The sequence below is a fragment of the Crinia signifera genome, chromosome 8 (genome assembly GCF_055691185.1).
Source record: "Crinia signifera chromosome 8, ASM5569118v1, whole genome shotgun sequence".
NCBI lineage: Eukaryota > Metazoa > Chordata > Amphibia > Anura > Myobatrachidae > Crinia > Crinia signifera.
Genome location: NC_139224.1, coordinates 1,213,488 through 1,233,742, shown reverse-complemented (window position 1 = coordinate 1,233,742; position 20,255 = coordinate 1,213,488). Strand labels below are relative to the sequence as shown.

At 48.6% G+C, this 20,255-nt stretch overlaps 1 protein-coding gene across 4 annotated transcripts in view; it reads left to right on the top strand.

The window, feature by feature from the left end:
- Window positions 1–20,255, top strand: part of KLHDC8B (kelch domain containing 8B) — a 244,898-nt gene that overhangs the window by 9,564 nt on the left and 215,079 nt on the right. For 2 of the 4 annotated variants that reach the window (XM_083155546.1, XM_083155545.1), the window contains exon 2: window positions 14,979–15,148. The exons of the other annotated variants lie outside the window; for them this stretch is intronic. The gene's annotated coding sequence lies outside the window, so the exon portion shown is untranslated. The remainder of the gene's footprint in view (window positions 1–14,978; window positions 15,149–20,255) is intronic. 4 annotated transcript variants of the gene reach the window in all.

Sequence of the window (20,255 nt, the reverse complement as noted above, 5' to 3'; positions counted from 1 at the left end):
ATCCCGGGTGTTTGTAGTGAGCGGATACTGTGTCCCGGGTGTTTGTAGTGAGCGGATACTGTGTCCCGAGTGTTTGTAGTGAGCGGATACTGTATCCCGGGGTGTTTGTAGTGAGCGGATACTGTATCCTGAGTGTTTGTAGTGAGCGGATACTGTATCCTGGGGGTTTGTAGTGAGCGGATACTGTATCCTGAGTGTTTGTAATGAGCGGTTACTGCGTCCTGAGTGTTTGTAGTGAGTGGATACTGTGTCCCGGGTGTTTGTAGTGAGCGGATACTGTATCCCGAGTGTTTGTAGTGAGCGGATACTGTATCCTGAGTGTTTGTAGTGAGCGGATACTGTGTCCTGAGTGTTTTGTAGCGAGCGGATACTGTGTCCTGAGTGTTTGTAGTGAGCGGATACTGTGTCCTGAGTGTTTGTAGTGAGCGGATACTGTGTCCTGAGTGTTTGTAGTGAGCGGATACTGTATCCTGGGTGTTTGTAGTGAGCGGATACTGTGTCCTGGGTGTTTGTAGTGAGCGGATACTGCGTCCTGAGTGTTTGTAGTGAGCGGATACTGCGTCCTGAGTGTTTGTAGTGAGCGGATACTGTGTCCTGAGTGTTTGTAGTGAGCGGATACTGTGTCCTGAGTGTTTGTAGTGAGCGGATACTGTATCCTGGGTGTTTGTAGTGAGCGGATACTGTATCCTGGGTGTTTGTAGTGAGTGGATACTGTGTCCTGAGTGTTTGTAGTGAGCAGTATCCTGAGTGTTTGTAGTAAGCGGATACTGTGTCCTGGGTGTTTGTAGTAAGCGGATACTGCGTCCTGAGTGTTTGTAGTGAGCGGATACTGTATCCTGGGTGTTTGTAGTGAGCGGATACTGTATCCTGGGTGTTTGTAGTGAGCGGATACTGCGTCCTGAGTGTTTGTAGTGAGCGGATACTGTGTCCTGAGTGTTTGTAGTGAGCGGATACTGTGTCCTGAGTGTTTGTATTGAGCGGATACTGTGTCCTGAGTGTTTGCAGTGAGTGGATACTGTATCCTGGGTGTTTGCAGTGAGCGGATACTGTGTCCTGAGTGTTTGTAGTGAGCGGATACTGTGTCCTGAGTGTTTGTAGTGAGCGGATACTGTGTCCTGAGTGTTTGTAGCGAACGGATACTGTGTCCTGAGTGTTTGTAGCGAGCGGATACTGTATCCTGAGTGTTTGTAGCGAGCGGATACTGTATCCTGAGTGTTTGTAGTGAGCTGATACTGTATCCCGAGTGTTTGTAGTGAGCTGATACTGTATCCTCAGTGTTTGTAGTGAGCGGATACTGTATCCTGAGTGTGTGTAGTGAGCGGATACTGTGTCCTGAGTGTTTGTAGTGAGCAGTATCCTGGGTGTTTGTAGTGAGCGGATACTGCGTCCTGAGTGTTTGTAGTGAGCGGATACTGTGTCCTGAGTGTTTGTAGTGAGCGGATACTGTGTCCCTAGTGTTTGTAGTGAGCGGATACTGTATCCCGAGTGTTTGTAGTGAGCGGATACTGTATCCTGAGTGTTTGTAGTGAGCGGATACTGTGTCCTGAGTGTTTTGTAGCGAGCGGATACTGTGTCCCGAGTGTTTGTAGTGAGCGGATACTGTGTCCTGAGTGTTTGTAGTGAGCGGATACTGTATCCCGGGTGTTTGTAGTGAGCGGATACTGTGTCCCGAGTGTTTGTAGTTAACGGATACTGTATCCCGGGTGTTTGTAGTGAGCGGATACTGTGTCCTGGGTGTTTGTAGTGAGCGGATACTGTGTCCCGAGTGTTTGTAGTGAGCGGATACTGTATCCCGGGGTGTTTGTAGTGAGCGGATACTGTATCCTGAGTGTTTGTAGTGAGCGGATACTGTATCCTGGGGGTTTGTAGTGAGCGGATACTGTATCCTGAGTGTTTGTAATGAGCGGTTACTGCGTCCTGAGTGTTTGTAGTGAGCGGATACTGTGTCCTGAGTGTTTGTAGTGAGCGGATACTGCGTCCTGAGTGTTTGTAGTGAGCGGATACTGTGTCCTGAGTGTTTGTAGTGAGCGGATACTGTATCCCGGGTGTTTGTAGTGAGCGGATACTGTGTCCCGAGTGTTTGTAGTTAACGGATACTGTATCCCGGGTGTTTGTAGTGAGCGGATACTGTGTCCCGGGTGTTTGTAGTGAGCGGATACTGTGTCCCGAGTGTTTGCAGTGAGCGGATACTGTATCCCGGGGTGTTTGTAGTGAGCGGATACTGTATCCTGAGTGTTTGTAGTGAGCGGATACTGTATCCTGGGGGTTTGTAGTGAGCGGATACTGTATCCTGAGTGTTTGTAATGAGCGGTTACTGCGTCCTGAGTGTTTGTAGTGAGTGGATACTGTGTCCCGGGTGTTTGTAGTGAGCGGATACTGTATCCCGAGTGTTTGTAGTGAGCGGATACTGTATCCTGAGTGTTTGTAGTGAGCGGATACTGTGTCCTGAGTGTTTTGTAGCGAGCGGATACTGTGTCCTGAGTGTTTGTAGTGAGCGGATACTGTGTCCTGAGTGTTTGTAGTGAGCGGATACTGTGTCCTGAGTGTTTGTAGTGAGCGGATACTGTATCCTGGGTGTTTGTAGTGAGCGGATACTGTGTCCTGGGTGTTTGTAGTGAGCGGATACTGCGTCCTGAGTGTTTGTAGTGAGCGGATACTGCGTCCTGAGTGTTTGTAGTGAGCGGATACTGTGTCCTGAGTGTTTGTAGTGAGCGGATACTGTGTCCTGAGTGTTTGTAGTGAGCGGATACTGTATCCTGGGTGTTTGTAGTGAGCGGATACTGTATCCTGGGTGTTTGTAGTGAGTGGATACTGTGTCCTGAGTGTTTGTAGTGAGCAGTATCCTGAGTGTTTGTAGTAAGCGGATACTGTGTCCTGGGTGTTTGTAGTAAGCGGATACTGCGTCCTGAGTGTTTGTAGTGAGCGGATACTGTATCCTGGGTGTTTGTAGTGAGCGGATACTGTATCCTGGGTGTTTGTAGTGAGCGGATACTGCGTCCTGAGTGTTTGTAGTGAGCGGATACTGTGTCCTGAGTGTTTGTAGTGAGCGGATACTGTGTCCTGAGTGTTTGTATTGAGCGGATACTGTGTCCTGAGTGTTTGCAGTGAGTGGATACTGTATCCTGGGTGTTTGCAGTGAGCGGATACTGTGTCCTGAGTGTTTGTAGTGAGCGGATACTGTGTCCTGAGTGTTTGTAGTGAGCGGATACTGTGTCCTGAGTGTTTGTAGCGAACGGATACTGTGTCCTGAGTGTTTGTAGCGAGCGGATACTGTATCCTGAGTGTTTGTAGCGAGCGGATACTGTATCCTGAGTGTTTGTAGTGAGCTGATACTGTATCCCGAGTGTTTGTAGTGAGCTGATACTGTATCCTCAGTGTTTGTAGTGAGCGGATACTGTATCCTGAGTGTGTGTAGTGAGCGGATACTGTGTCCTGAGTGTTTGTAGTGAGCAGTATCCTGGGTGTTTGTAGTGAGCGGATACTGCGTCCTGAGTGTTTGTAGTGAGCGGATACTGTGTCCTGAGTGTTTGTAGTGAGCGGATACTGTGTCCCTAGTGTTTGTAGTGAGCGGATACTGTATCCCGAGTGTTTGTAGTGAGCGGATACTGTATCCTGAGTGTTTGTAGTGAGCGGATACTGTGTCCTGAGTGTTTTGTAGCGAGCGGATACTGTGTCCCGAGTGTTTGTAGTGAGCGGATACTGTGTCCTGAGTGTTTGTAGTGAGCGGATACTGTATCCCGGGTGTTTGTAGTGAGCGGATACTGTGTCCCGAGTGTTTGTAGTTAACGGATACTGTATCCCGGGTGTTTGTAGTGAGCGGATACTGTGTCCTGGGTGTTTGTAGTGAGCGGATACTGTGTCCCGAGTGTTTGTAGTGAGCGGATACTGTATCCCGGGGTGTTTGTAGTGAGCGGATACTGTATCCTGAGTGTTTGTAGTGAGCGGATACTGTATCCTGGGGGTTTGTAGTGAGCGGATACTGTATCCTGAGTGTTTGTAATGAGCGGTTACTGCGTCCTGAGTGTTTGTAGTGAGTGGATACTGTGTCCTGGGTGTTTGTAGTGAGCGGATACTGTATCCCGAGTGTTTGTAGTGAGCGGATACTGTATCCTGAGTGTTTGTAGTGAGCGGATACTGTGTCCTGAGTGTTTTGTAGCGAGCGGATACTGTGTCCTGAGTGTTTGTAGTGAGCGGATACTGTGTCCTGAGTGTTTGTAGTGAGCGGATACTGTGTCCTGAGTGTTTGTAGTGAGCGGATACTGTATCCTGGGTGTTTGTAGTGAGCGGATACTGTGTCCTGGGTGTTTGTAGTGAGCGGATACTGTGTCCTGAGTGTTTGTAGTGAGCGGATACTGCGTCCTGAGTGTTTGTAGTGAGCGGATACTGTGTCCTGAGTGTTTGTAGTGAGCGGATACTGTGTCCTGAGTGTTTGTAGTGAGCGGATACTGTATCCTGGGTGTTTGTAGTGAGCGGATACTGTATCCTGGGTGTTTGTAGTGAGCGGATACTGTATCCTGGGTGTTTGTAGTGAGTGGATACTGTGTCCTGAGTGTTTGTAGTGAGCAGTATCCTGAGTGTTTGTAGTAAGCGGATACTGTGTCCTGGGTGTTTGTAGTAAGCGGATACTGCGTCCTGAGTGTTTGTAGTGAGCGGATACTGTATCCTGGGTGTTTGTAGTGAGCGGATACTGTATCCTGGGTGTTTGTAGTGAGCGGATACTGTATCCTGAGTGTTTGTAGTGAGCGGATACTGCGTCCTGAGTGTTTGTAGTGAGCGGATACTGTGTCCTGAGTGTTTGTAGTGAGCGGATACTGTGTCCTGAGTGTTTGTATTGAGCGGATACTGTGTCCTGAGTGTTTGCAGTGAGTGGATACTGTATCCTGGGTGTTTGCAGTGAGCGGATACTGTGTCCTGAGTGTTTGTAGTGAGCGGATACTGTGTCCTGAGTGTTTGTAGTGAGCGGATACTGTGTCCTGAGTGTTTGTAGCGAACGGATACTGTGTCCTGAGTGTTTGTAGCGAGCGGATACTGTATCCTGAGTGTTTGTAGCGAGCGGATACTGTATCCTGAGTGTTTGTAGTGAGCTGATACTGTATCCCGAGTGTTTGTAGTGAGCTGATACTGTATCCTCAGTGTTTGTAGTGAGCGGATACTGTATCCTGAGTGTGTGTAGTGAGCGGATACTGTGTCCTGAGTGTTTGTAGTGAGCAGTATCCTGGGTGTTTGTAGTGAGCGGATACTGCGTCCTGAGTGTTTGTAGTGAGCGGATACTGTGTCCTGAGTGTTTGTAGTGAGCGGATACTGTGTCCCGAGTGTTTGTAGTTAACGGATACTGTATCCCGGGTGTTTGTAGTGAGCGGATACTGTGTCCTGGGTGTTTGTAGTGAGCGGATACTGTGTCCCGAGTGTTTGTAGTGAGCGGATACTGTATCCTGAGTCCTCGTAGTGAGCGGATACTGTATCCTGAGTCCTCGTAGTGAGCGGATACTGTGTCCTGAGTCCTCGTAGTGAGCAGATACTGTATCCTGAGTCCTCGTAGTGAGCAGATACTGTATCCTGAGTCCTCGTAGTGAGCGGATACTGTGTCCTGAGTCCTCGTAGTGAGCGGATACTGTGTCCTGAGTCCTCGTAGTGAGCAGATACTGTATCCTGAGTCCTCGTAGTGAGCAGATACTGTATCCTGAGTCCTCGTAGTGAGCGGATACTGTGTCCTGAGTCCTCATACTGGCACAGATAACAGGAGAGCTGCATGGAGATGACGGGTATTGTTGGAATGAATGCGGATGATGAGACAGGGATGTATATGACCTTTCAGAGGCCGGGGGAAATCTTTAGTGCGACTGCTTGAGGCACTGTCAAATGATTGCACTGATGCCATTCAGTATTAGTGCTGTAATTATGCACCAAGGGAACCCAGGCTCTTCTTTCATTGTCGACCCTCAGATGTAAAAAAAAAAAAACCTCCCTTACTTGCTCTCCGGACCACAGTATTCAAAGAAATAACATTTCAATGGTGGGAGAGCCGGAAAGAAAAGTCCAGTTTAGTCCATTGTTATTTATTTGTTCAGTATTTAAGAGATTGAGTTGATGGAGGGGTGAAATGCGTGGTGGGTGCTAGACATCTCCCTGTACCCGGATCAGTATATGTTTGAGGATACAGTAAGTTCTGTCAGAGAGTTGGAGTTTATACCTGGGCTTACTGGGGAGGCATAGCCACGCCTCCATTGATAGCACAGCCACACCCCCTCAGTGTACAATGGCACATACTTTATGCAAATAGAACCCCCTCCAGTATTGGGGCTGGGCAGCATGCAATAAATGCCATCCAGATACAGTATAAAGCAGATACTGTCTATTGATCCAGCATATATATATATATGGAAATTGTGGGGTGCAGAGCAGAAGAAAGTGCCTATTCTTTCCAACCAACAAGCAGCCATGCTCCTCCACAGGATAACTTGGGGCCACATCCAAAAAATCATGGAAGAGATGGAGAAAAGGTCTAGACGCCTACTGGGGTCTAGACGCCTATGTTTAGGAATGGGGATGGGGACCCCTATACCACATTATATATATATATATATATATATATATATATATATATATATATATATATATATACAGTGGTCGAAGTGGAAATTTTGAAGTGGGGGTATGGAAATTTTGAAGTGGGGGTATGGAAAAGTAAAGAGTGAATATAGTGCGCACCTTCGGACACCCTCCTGTCCATCAACGTCCCCTGCCAGACTGCCCCGTTGTACAGGGGTATTACAAAAGCACAATATGTGCTGCTGAGTGATCAGAGAGCATCCTGAGGGGGAAAAAAAACTTTTTTTTTTTATCTTCAGATTAAAGTGGGGGTATGCCATACCCCCGTATACCGCCCCACTTCGACCACTGTATATATATATATATATATATATATATATATATATACATACATACAGTGCAGTTTGATGGCATGTGCGGCTGTGACAGATTTGAAATCTCCCGTGCTGAATCTCCCATTATGAATCTCTGACACAAATCTCTGTCTGAAATGAGCCACAAGAGTGAAATCTCTTGTGCTGAATCTCCCGTTCTGTATCTCTGGCACACATCTCTGCGTATGTAGGGCCCTTAAGCACAGTCAATCTATGCTAAGCAATCTCTGCTAGACAATACTGTCTAAGCAGGAGAAAAATAGGGAGATTTTGGCTAACCTTCTAGGAGATTTTGACTACCTAGTCAAAATCTCCTGTTAAAAGTTCTCCGTGTGTACACCCCTAGTTATGATTGCTCACTAGCAAATCGCTCCGTGTGTACACCCTTTAAGACAAAATTGCTTAGTAAAAATCTCCAGTGTATATAGCCAAAATCTCTCTCAAAATTGCTTACTCAAAATTTCCCAGTGTGTACACCCCATCAGACATTTCCTAATGAACAGATTATTACCTCATCAACTCTGCTCACTAGAGAGCTGGGCTAATTGTCTGTGCCCTCCTCGTCCCCAGCTTCACACTCCGAGGTCTAGCCTTCAGCTGCTCAAATAGTGATTACCTCAGGTGTGTTTCCATATTGTGCATCACAAGTCGCTTCCGTGTGAGTTTTGTGTCACCATGAAGAGGCCAGGATCCAACACTTTTGTGGCGGTTTTTTTATTATTTATTTACTGTTTCTTATATAGCGCAGCATATGCCGTTGCAGTGTCCTACGATCAGATAGCCGCCGCCCAGACACAGTGAAATCCCGCCCTGTTTCCTGCCACTGCCAGAAAACGTCCGGTGACCGCCCCCAAACTGCCACTTCTTGTAAATCAAACTGCAGCCGCCTAGTGAATAAAAAATTTGCTGAGGTTTGTACATATCCTACATACATCATAACATGTATATGTGCTAAGCCTCTCCTTCACCTGCATCGGTGACATCATAACATGTATATGTGCTAAGCCTCTCCTTCACCTGCATCGGTGACATCATAACATGTATATGTGCTAAGCCTCTCCTTCACCTGCATCGGTGACATCATAACATGTATATGTGCTAAGCCTCTCCTTCACCTGCATCGGTGACATCATAACATGTATATGTGCTAAGCCTCTCCTTCACCTGCATCGGTGACATCATAACATGTATATGTGCTAAGCCTCTCCTTCACCTGCATCGGTGACATCATAACATGTATATGTGCTAAGCCTCTCCTTCACCTGCATCGGTGACATCATAACATGTATATGTGCGAAGCCGCTTCTTCACCTGCATCGGTGACATCATAACATGTATATGTGCTAAGCCTCTCCTTTACCTGCATCGGTGACATCATAACATGTATATGTGCGAAGCCTCTCCTTCACCTGCATCGGTGACATCATAACATGTATATGTGCTAAGCCTCTCCTTCACCTGCATCGGTGACATCATAACATGTATATGTGCTAAGCCTCTCCTTCACCTGCATCGGTGACATCATAACATGTATATGTGCTAAGCCTCTCCTTCACCTGCATCGGTGACATCATAACATGTATATGTGCGAAGCCTCTCCTTCACCTGCATCGGTGACATCATAACATGTATATGTGCTAAGCCTCTCCTTCACCTGCATCGGTGACATCATAACATGTATATGTGCGAAGCCTCTCCTTCACCTGCATCGGTGACATCATAACATGTATATGTGCGAAGCCTCTCCTTCACCTGCATCGGTGACATCATAACATGTATATGTGCGAAGCCTCTCCTTCACCTGCATCGGTGACATCATAACATGTATATGTGCGAAGCCTCTCCTTCACCTGCATCGGTGACATCATAACATGTATATGTGCTAAGCCTCTCCTTTACCTGCATCTCTGTACAGAGACTATTATTACCAGTTATTATATAGCACACACATATTCCGCAGCGCTGTACAGAGACTATTATTACCAGTTATTATATAGCGCACACATATTCCGCAGTGCTGTACAGAGACTATTATTACCAGTTATTATATAGCGCACACATATTCCACAGCGCTGTACAGAGACTATTATTACCAGTTATATTATATAGCGCACACATATTCCACAGCGCTGTACAGAGAATGTTATCACGTTATTATATAGCACACACCTATTCCGCAGCGCTGTACAGAGAACATTATCACGTTATTATATAGCACAGACATATTCCGCAGCGCTGTACAGAGACTATTATTACCAGTTATTATATAGCGCACACATATTCCGCAGCGCTGTACAGAGACTATTATTACCAGTTATTATATAGCGCACACATATTCCGCAGCGCTGTACAGAAATTATTAGAACATTCACATCAGTCCCTGCCCCAGTGGAGCTCACAATCTATATTCCCTACCACATATACACGCACACAGACATTCTAGGATTAATATGTTGGGAGTCATTTGACCTACCAGTATATTTTTGGATTGTAGGAGGAAACCGGAGTACCCGGAGCAAGCCCATGGAAGCACAAGCCCATTATTTGACCTGTGATTCCTTGAGGAGACCTGGAAAACATGACCTCTTTTTTCTAAGGACTGAGTTTGAGAACCTATGCTCTTGATCAGGGATGGGGGGATATTGTCCCTCCAGCTATTATTTAACTACACATCCCAACATGCCCTGCAACAGTTTTAGCATGGGCAAATAGCTTAACAGTAGCAGGGCATGCTGGGATGTGTAATTCATCAACACCTGGAGGGCCGAAGGTTCCCAATCACTGCACTAGATTACCGTGGTTCTAAACACATTCCTGAAGATGCCAAAAAGATTATGTTTTCCAGGTCCCCTAGGAGGGACACAGATGTAGTCATTACTCAGACACATTTTAAAAGACCCACAGGGGGAGCTAATTAATGCACTTGTGATTCTGTAAGGAGACCTGGAAAACATGATCTGTTTGGGGTCCTGAGATCCTATGGCCTAGAATCTACTCCCACTACAGACGGCATGCAGTTTACATTAGTAATACAGATATGAGGATAGAGGAGGAGGCACATGTACACCACTGCCTAGTCCCGGAGACAGCGGCATATAGATATGAGGATAGAGGAGGAGGCACATGTACACCACTGCCTAGTCCCGGAGACAGCGGCATACAGATATGAGGATAGAGGAGGAGGCACATGTACACCACTGCCTAGTCCCGGAGACAGCGGCATACAGATATGAGGATAGAGGAGGAGGCACATGTACACCACTGCCTAGTCCCGGAGACAGCGGCATACAGATATGAGGATAGAGGAGGAGGCACATGTACACCACTGCCTAGTCCCGGAGACAGCGGCACACAGATATGAGGATAGAGGACGAGGCACATGTACACCACTGCCTAGTCCCGGAGACAGCGGCATACAGATATGAGGATAGAGGAGGAGGCACATGTACACCACTGCCTAGTCCCGGAGACAGCGGCACACAGATATGAGGATAGAGGACGAGGCACATGTACACCACTGCCTAGTCCCGGAGACAGCGGCATACAGATATGAGGATAGAGGAGGAGGCACATGCACACCACTGCCTAGTCCCGGAGACAGCGGCACACAGATATGAGGATAGAGGAGGAGGCACATGTACACCACTGCCTAGTCCTGAAGACAGCGGCATACAGATATGAGGCTAGAGGAGGAGGCACATGTACACCACTGCCTAGTCCTGAAGACAGCGGCATACAGATATGAGGCTAGAGGACGAGGCACATGTACACCACTGCCTAGTCCTGGAGACAGCGGCACACAGATATGAGGCTAGAGGACGAGGCACATGCACACCACTGCCTAGTCCCGGAGACAGCGGCACACAGATATGGGGCTAGAGGACAAGGCACATGCACACCACTGCCTAGTCCCGAAGACAGCGGCATACAGATATGAGGATAGAGGAGGAGGCACATGTACACCACTGCCTAGTCCCGGAGACAGCGGCATACAGATATGAGGATAGAGGACGAGGCACATGTACACCACTGCCTAGTCCCGGAGACAGCGGCACACAGATATGAGGATAGAGGACGAGGCACATGTATACCACTGCCTAGTCCCGGAGACAGCGGCACACAGATATGAGGATAGAGGAGGAGGCACATGTACACCACTGCCTAGTCCCGGAGACAGCGGCACACAGATATGAGGCTAGAGGAGGAGGCACATGTACACCACTGCCTAGTCCTGAAGACAGCGGCACACAGATATGAGGATAGAGGACGAGGCACATGTACACCACTGCCTAGTCCTGAAGACAGCGGCACACAGATATGAGGATAGAGGACGAGGCACATGCACACCACTGCCTAGTCCCGGAGACAGCGGCACACAGATATGAGGATAGAGGACGAGGCACATGTACACCACTGCCTAGTCCCGGAGACAGCGGCACACAGATATGAGGATAGAGGACGAGGCACATGCACACCACTGCCTAGTCCCGGAGACAGCGGCACACAGATATGAGGATAGAGGACGAGGCACATGCACACCACTGCCTAGTCCCGGAGACAGCGGCATACAGATATGAGGATAGGGGACGAGGCACATGTACACCACTGCCTAGTCCCAGGAACAGCGGCATACAGATATGAGGATAGAGGAGGAGGCACATGTACACCACTGCCTAGTCCCGGAGACGGCGGCACACAGATATGAGGATAGAGGAGGAGGCACATGCACACCACTGCCTAGTCCCGGAGACGGCGGCATACAGATATGAGGATAGAGGAGGAGGCACATGTACACCACTGCCTAGTCCCGGAGACAGCGGCATACAGATATGAGGATAGAGGACGAGGCACATGCACACCATTGCCTAGTCCCGGAGACAGCGGCATACAGATATGAGGATAGAGGACGAGGCACATGCACACCACTGCCTAGTCCCGGAGACAGCGGCACACAGATATGAGGATAGAGGAGGAGGCACATGCACACCACTGCCTAGTCCCGGAGACAGCGGCACACAGATATGAGGATAGAGGAGGAGGCACATGTACACCACTGCCTAGTCCCGGAGACAGCGGCATACAGATCTGAGGATAGAGGAGGAGGCACATGTACACCATTGCCTAGTCCCGGAGACAGCGGCACACAGATATGAGGATAGAGGAGGAGGCACATGTACACCACTGCCTAGTCCCGGAGACAGCGGCATACAGATCTGAGGATAGAGGACGAGGCACATGCACACCACTACCTAGTCCCGGAGACAGCGGCATACAGATATGAGGATAGAGGAGGAGGCACATGCACACCATTGCCTAGTCCCGGAGACAGCGGCATACAGATATGAGGCTAGAGGACGAGGCACATGCACACCACTGCCTAGTCCCGGAGACAGCGGCATACAGATATGAGGATAGAGGACGAGGCACATGCACACCATTGCCTAGTCCCGGAGACAGCGGCACACAGATATGAGGATAGAGGACGAGGCACATGCACACCACTGCCTAGTCCCGGAGACAGCGGCATACAGATATGAGGATAGAGGACGAGGCACATGCACACCACTGCCTAGTCCCGGAGACAGCGGCACACAGATATGAGGATAGAGGAGGAGGCACATGTACACCACTGCCTAGTCCCGGAGACAGCGGCACACAGATATGAGGCTAGAGGACGAGGCACATGCACACCACTGCCTAGTCCCGGAGACAGCGGCACACAGATATGAGGATAGAGGACGAGGCACATGCACACCACTGCCTAGTCCCGGAGACAGCGGCATACAGATATGAGGATAGAGGAGGAGGCACATGTACACCACTGCCTAGTCCCGGAGACAGCGGCATACAGATATGAGGATAGAGGAGGAGGCACATGTACACCACTGCCTAGTCCCGGAGACAGCGGCACACAGATATGAGGATAGGGGACGAGGCACATGCACACCACTGCCTAGTCCCGGAGACAGCGGCATACAGATATGAGGATAGAGGACGAGGCACATGCACACCACTGCCTAGTCCCGGAGACAGCGGCATACAGATATGAGGATAGGGGACGAGGCACATGCACACCACTGCCTAGTCCCGGAGACAGCGGCATACAGATATGAGGATAGGGGACGAGGCACATGCACACCACTGCCTAGTCCCGGAGACGGCGGCATACAGATATGAGGATAGGGGACGAGGCACATGCACACCACTGCCTAGTCCCGGAGACGGCGGCATACAGATATGAGGATAGGGGACGAGGCACATGTACACCACTGCCTAGTTCCGGAGACAGCGGCATACAGATATGAGGCTAGAGGACGAGGCACATGCACACCACTGCCTAGTCCCGGAGACAGCGGCATACAGATATGAGGATAGGGGACGAGGCACATGTACACCACTGCCTAGTTCCGGAGACAGCGGCATACAGATATGAGGCTAGAGGACGAGGCACATGCACACCACTGCCTAGTCCCGGAGACAGCGGCGTACAGATATGAGGATAGAGGACGAGGCACATGCACACCACTGCCTAGTCCCGGAGACGGCGGCACACAGATATGAGGATAGAGGAGGAGGCACATGCACACCACTGCCTAGTCCCGGAGACGGCGGCACACAGATATGAGGATAGAGGAGGAGGCACATGCACACCACTGCCTAGTCCCGGAGACGGCGGCATACAGATATGAGGATAGAGGAGGAAGCACATGCACACCACTGCCTAGTCCCGGAGATGGCGGCACACAGATATGAGGATAGAGGAGGAGGCACATGTACACCACTGCCTAGTCCCGGAGACGGCGGCATACAGATATGAGGATAGAGGACGAGGCACATGTACACCACTGCCTAGTCCCGGAGACAGCGGCATACAGATATGAGGATAGAGGAGGAGGCACATGTACACCACTGCCTAATCCCAGAGACAGCGGCATACAGATATGAGGATAGAGGACGAGGCACATGTACACCACTGCCTAGTCCCGGAGACAGCGGCATACAGATATGAGGATAGAGGAGGAGGCACATGTACACCACTGCCTAGTCCCGGAGACAGCGGCACACAGATATGAGGATAGAGGAGGAGGCACATGTACACCACTGCCTAGTCCCGGAGACAGCGGCACACAGATATGAGGCTGGAGGACGAGGAACATGTACACCACTGCCTAGTCCCGGAGACAGCGGCATACAGATATGAGGATAGAGGAGGAGGCACATGTACACCACTGCCTAGTCCCGGAGACAGCGGCATACAGATATGAGGATAGAGGAGGAGGCACATGTACACCACTGCCTAGTCCCGGAGACAGCGGCATACAGATATGAGGATAGAGGAGGAGGCACATGTACACCACTGCCTAGTCCCGGAGACAGCGGCACACAGATATGAGGATAGGGGACGAGGCACATGTACACCACTGCCTAGTCCCGGAGACAGCGGCACACAGATATGAGGATAGGGGACGAGGCACATGTACACCACTGCCTAGTTCCGGAGACAGCGGCATACAGATATGAGGCTAGAGGACGAGGCACATGCACACCACTGCCTAGTCCCGGAGACAGCGGCATACAGATATGGGGATAGAGGACGAGGCACATGCACACCACTGCCTAGTCCCGGAGACAGCGGCATACAGATATGGGGATAGAGGACGAGGCACATATACACCACTGCCTAGTCCCGGAGACAGCGGCACACAGATATGGGGATAGAGGACGAGGCACATGCACACCACTGCCTAGTCCCGGAGACAGCGGCACACAGATATGAGGATAGAGGAGGAGGCACATGTACACCACTGCCTAGTCCCGGAGACAGCGGCACACAGATATGAGGATAGAGGACGAGGCACATGTACACCACTGCCTAGTCCCGGAGACAGCGGCATACAGAAAAACAAGCTGTCAGGGTGATACAGCTGTGGCTTCAACCTCTCATTACTTGAAGTGATTTTGCAAGCCCAGGACAGTGTTCTGACAGTTCTTTGCTGTCGCATTTCCAGCTGGCTGAACATTTTATTAAGTGGATTTTCTGTTCTTTCCTTTTAGCATAATACTGCGGCATTCTGCACGCTTGGATGTAGGTAAGAAGAACGCATTAGCACAGAGTAACAACTCTTCTCTACTTGGTGACTACATAAAGTCCTAGATTCGTGTTTCCTGATCAGTTCTTCAGCCTCACTGTGTGACTGGAGAACACAGCTCACTGCTTATCACAGGTGAGACCCCCACAAGTATTCTGCTCTCCTTATATAGCAAAATAACATTTAGGCATGCATACACTGGAACCAACGTTACAGTAATGGGGGTGCTCCCCTCCATGTGACTAGGGTTACCACCTTTGTGTGAGAGATGCCTGGACATTGACTCGCCCCTTGACCCACCCACAGCCCTGCCCCTTGACCCGCCCACAGCCTGGCCCCTTGACCTGCCTTATCATGGTTTTTTTTGTACATTTGCTTAAAATCTATTCTTGATTTCTTGATGGTAATGACACATACACGTTATGTCACACGCTGTAATGCCCATTACACGTTATGCCACATACCATGATGCCCATTACACATTATGCCACAGAACGTGACGCCCATTTCACGTTATGCCATGACTGGACAATTGTTTTTAAAATAGGGACAATATGGACAATTTACACCATAATGCCTATTACATGTCACACACCCATTATATGGTATACTACATGCCAAAATGCCCATTACACGTTATTCCACACACTGTAATGCCCATTACACGTTCTACCAAACACCATAATGCCCATTACATATACCACACACCATAATGGCTATTGCATATTATGCCATATAAGTGCCGCTTATCTACATGTTAATTGCTAGGGGTTTCTTCCTCGATGCCAGGGCCTTCATGCTCGATGCCAGGGCCTTCATGCTCGATGCCAGGGCCTTCATGCTTGATGCCAGGGCCTTCATGCCTGATGCCAGGGCCTTCATGCTTGATACCAGGGGTTGCCAGGGCAAAAGGAGCAGTAGAGAGGGTTACTGTTGAGGGCAGGAGCAGAGCCTAGGGCCTGCTAGAGCAGATGGACAGCCACAGGGATAGAGGCAGCACTGGACTGTAGTTCACAGTGGTGGGGCTGGGGTGGGCAGCGAAGGGTGCCTCAGTAGACTCTACACTGGGGGATAGGATTGTCACTGGCAAATATAGTTATGTAATTACAACATTCTGTGGGCCTTATTCTGCTCGGTACGGTGGGACCGTATACGGGCGGATCAGGGTTTTTTTTTCATCTGCGCATGCGTAGCTTTCGCAATACGCAGGTGCGGCGACCTCACATTTTAGGGGAACGGCCGGAATAATAAAGGAAAACTGGGCGTAACCATGGGCATACATGGGGGTGTGCACCAAAAATGCACAGTGCTACAACCGCTCGATCGGCGAACGCACCGTGCATTTTGGGCCAAAAACAGGCGGACACCAAAGATAGCTCCAGACCACCCCTAGAGATACCGTATGAGAGCGGACGCCTGGGTCTGCTAATTAACGCTGATTACTACACCTGAATGTAATAAGCAATGCTGCAGCCTATTAAGTGAAAACCATGATTTCACTACCTGCAAGCCACACACAGCACTCAAACACATTGGAACCTTATCTTTCTCCACTTCTCTACATGTAATGGTTGGTTTAATTTTAGGTAATATTCATTCTAATACCTGCTTCAGGGGCAAACGCAGGATTTTCAGAAGGGGGTTTCCAGAGGGGCGGAGCAAAGCACGGAGATGGACACTTAGGTGACCCAGTATATGCCGGGTCAGTTAAAGTATTATAGATAGACCAAATGAATATAAATAATAAATAAATACTATATATATATATATATATATATATATATATATATATATATATATATATATATATATATATATATACACATAACAGCAGTTTAGACCCCTGGGCATAGCAATGTATTGGGGCCCCTACCGGGTGGGGGGTGCTATGAGCGGAAGCTTTGATGTCCCGCGGGTGGTAGGGGGTATTATATCAACCGCTCAGCATGTAGGGCCTGGGTCAGTAATTTCCACTAATTACCCCTTTACTGCACAGATGGTGGGAGATGACGTGGGAGAAGGGGGCATTGGGCTGAATGAAGGGGTCCCAATACATAACTTCCAGGGTGGTAGAGGATGTTTAATACGCAGAGGAAGGGTGTATAGTGGAGTGGGCTTATTATTCATAATTTTCTGGTGGGAGGACAGCTTGCTTGACTGCAGATATCTCCAGTTCCCGGAAATAGATTTATTAGCTTTTAATGGAATTAAAAACTAGAGAATCCCAGCTACCAAATGGTATTGGGGACTAGGGGATCAGAGTTCAGGAGGCAGAGCAATCTGCCAACGAGAATATAAAACTACATACCAGGTGTGTGGAGCTGGAGCAGTAACCAGCTGCTTGAAGGCTGATATCTCTGGTTCTGGGCACAGTAGAGACAAGCTACTAGTGTCAATCAAAGGGGGAGAGTCCCAGCTTTTGGAATATACCTTCAGAAAAACTCTAAGTCAGACAGAACCTGAAATATCTGACTGGGAAGAGCAATTAACAGGCTTGGATGGGGACCACTGCTTTGAAGTCAGATATCTCAGGTTCCCCAGGGCCGATTTTTTAAATTCTTGTACCCCTGGAAAGAGGGGACCCTCAGCTTTCAGACTAGTGCCCTCAGATTCCTGGGGGGGTTTCTGGGTACTCAGAAACCCCCCCTGCGTGCACTACTGCGCTTATATATGTCAAGGTAGTTATTTTATAACCATCTACACCAGTGGTTCCCAAATTGTGCGCCGTGGCTCCCTGGGGTGCCTCGGGACACATGCAGGGGTGCCCTGGATTGGTAGTCCAGGACCAACTCAAATTATTAATGGTTAATTATTTATAAGCAAAACCAGTGCTGGTGGCTGCCAATCATAAAATGTGTACAAATAGAAGCAATTCCTGCCCTTTTCCACATAACTGACCCTAAGAATCGCATATAAATCCAATCTAATTAAAATAAATTTGGCCTAGGGGTGCCGCAAAAAAAATTCTTATACTCTAGGGTGCCGTGATTAAAAAAAGATTGGGAACCCCTGATCTACACCCATTCAGTAAGTGTTTTTGTAAACTTTAAAAAGCAGGACACTCAATTCACAGAAGTCCACATGTGTCAAGTTTTTCACTGGGTAGTTGTGAATTATCTGGGCGCCCGATTTTTGATCGTGTCCCAAAAAATCGCGTCGCATCGTGTGTTAACCAAATGGTATGCGACCCGACGAGAGCAGCACCCGATTTTGGCAGTGGACCCGATTTTAACATTGGAATCAATGTAAAATGGTCCCTGAGACCCGATTTTACATTTATTTCAATGAAAAAATGCCCAAAACCCCCAAAAACTGACAAAAGTGAAATCCCACCCCCATTGTTAACGCCACCCCACTAATGACGCCAACCCGAAGCGTGGCGAGCGCAGCGGTACGCGTCCTCCGACCTTTTCATACCCCCACTATCCACGTCGGCGTGGAGTTGAGAATAGAATAGTGTGGCGAGCTCAGTGAGCCACCGAGCCCGAAGCGTGGCGAGCGCAGCCCGACACCTTCACAGCTATCCGCGTCCCCTCGCGGGCTTCACAGGTGTCCGCGTCCCCTCGCCACACTATTCTATTCTCAACTCCACGCCGACGGGGATAGTGGGGGTATGAAAAGGTTGGAGGACGCGTACCGCCGCCCCTCGCGGGCTCGCTGCGCTCGCCACGCTTCGGGTTCACGTTGATAGTGGCCTGGTTGTGAACATCGCGTCGCATCGCATCGCGTGCCATTGTATACCATACAATGCGACGCGATTTTGTCTTCAAGGAAATTTCAAGGGAAATCGCGTCGCATCGCGTCGCATCGTATTCTTAATGTACTGTCATATAATTTCAACATCGGGCGCCCGGATAATTCACAAGTACCTTTCACTGTAACACCAACATAACTTTATAAAAGCAATGTGGGGACACATAGATAGTGATTAAAATGCCACATTAGAACATAATAAATATACATGTAATGAGGGTTAAAATGTTGTTTTATTAGGGTGTTTATTAAGGTAGACAATTGAGTTAATAGGAAACAATTATTGAATAACAATTAGAATAAATAATTAATTGTCTTAATTATAGTTGAAAGGCAAGATTTGCAAGTCAATATATGTGAAGGGTATGCCACCGTGCACGGACGTACGCTCACTCTCACGATCGTGACACACGCTGATTTCTCAATTGAAAAAAGGCGAGTCTAGGAAACCCGTCTGTATACGGTGGCGTACGCTCTGTTGTACACCAGTTAACGATGTCTAAGAGGAGACCCGTCCATATACGGTGGCGTACGCTCAAGTGTACGCCACTCCCCATTGTCGGTGTTTGTGACCATCCGTATGCGGCTGTTCTGTGGGCGGACTTACGCTCACCGTCCGCGTACGATGAAATGGACCGTACGTACGTTTCACCGACCTAACCAGAATAAGGCCCTTTATGTAAAGACCAACATGTGACCACAATTGGTATAGTATTTTAGGGTGGTACTTGGTTGGCGGTGCACCCAAAGTGGTTCAGCAGATAGCTGAAATAGTTTTAAGTCTAAGAAAGACAAAGGCAGAACAACTAAGGGTTTTGGGGCACACTTTTAAATAGTGAAAATAATTGAGAGGATGTGTGCATTAAGAAATAACTTTTATTACACAATTTAAATAAAGTCACTCTTTTATATTTACAAATAAACATAAGTTTCAATAATATAATGCAAAAATAGAGTCAATATCCCAAATAAATCACTGTTTGCAAGACAATAACTTGTATGTCAGTAATTCAAAGGCGAAAATGATTAACAGGTGGTTTTTGAATATAGGGTACAATACACTGTGGTGGCAAATCCTCTAGCATGTGCATTAATATCACAAACAGGCGTGTTTCATAAATACTGCTATGAGGAGGACAATGTCATAGATGCTACCACATAAATCCCACACAACACCACTGTGGAGAGGAGTCACTATTTCTGTACAGGACCGTATAATTGAGCTGTTAATGATAGAATAAATAAATTCCTCCAGAAGGTAAGAATACAAAGAAGACTCCTTATGGATCAGCTGGTGCTTCTGCTGTCTGGGCGTGAATACAGCACCGAAGCCCTACTGGTCTCCCAGAAGGTACTGATCCGGCCAGTCACTGCTCAGCTGCTGGGTTCGGAAGCGATCAGGCGGCACAGTGATGTATGGCAGTATAGCCTGTCCTATGAGAGGGCCCCAGTGTGGCACAAGAAGCCAAGAGCTGCTTCTGCTTTTCCT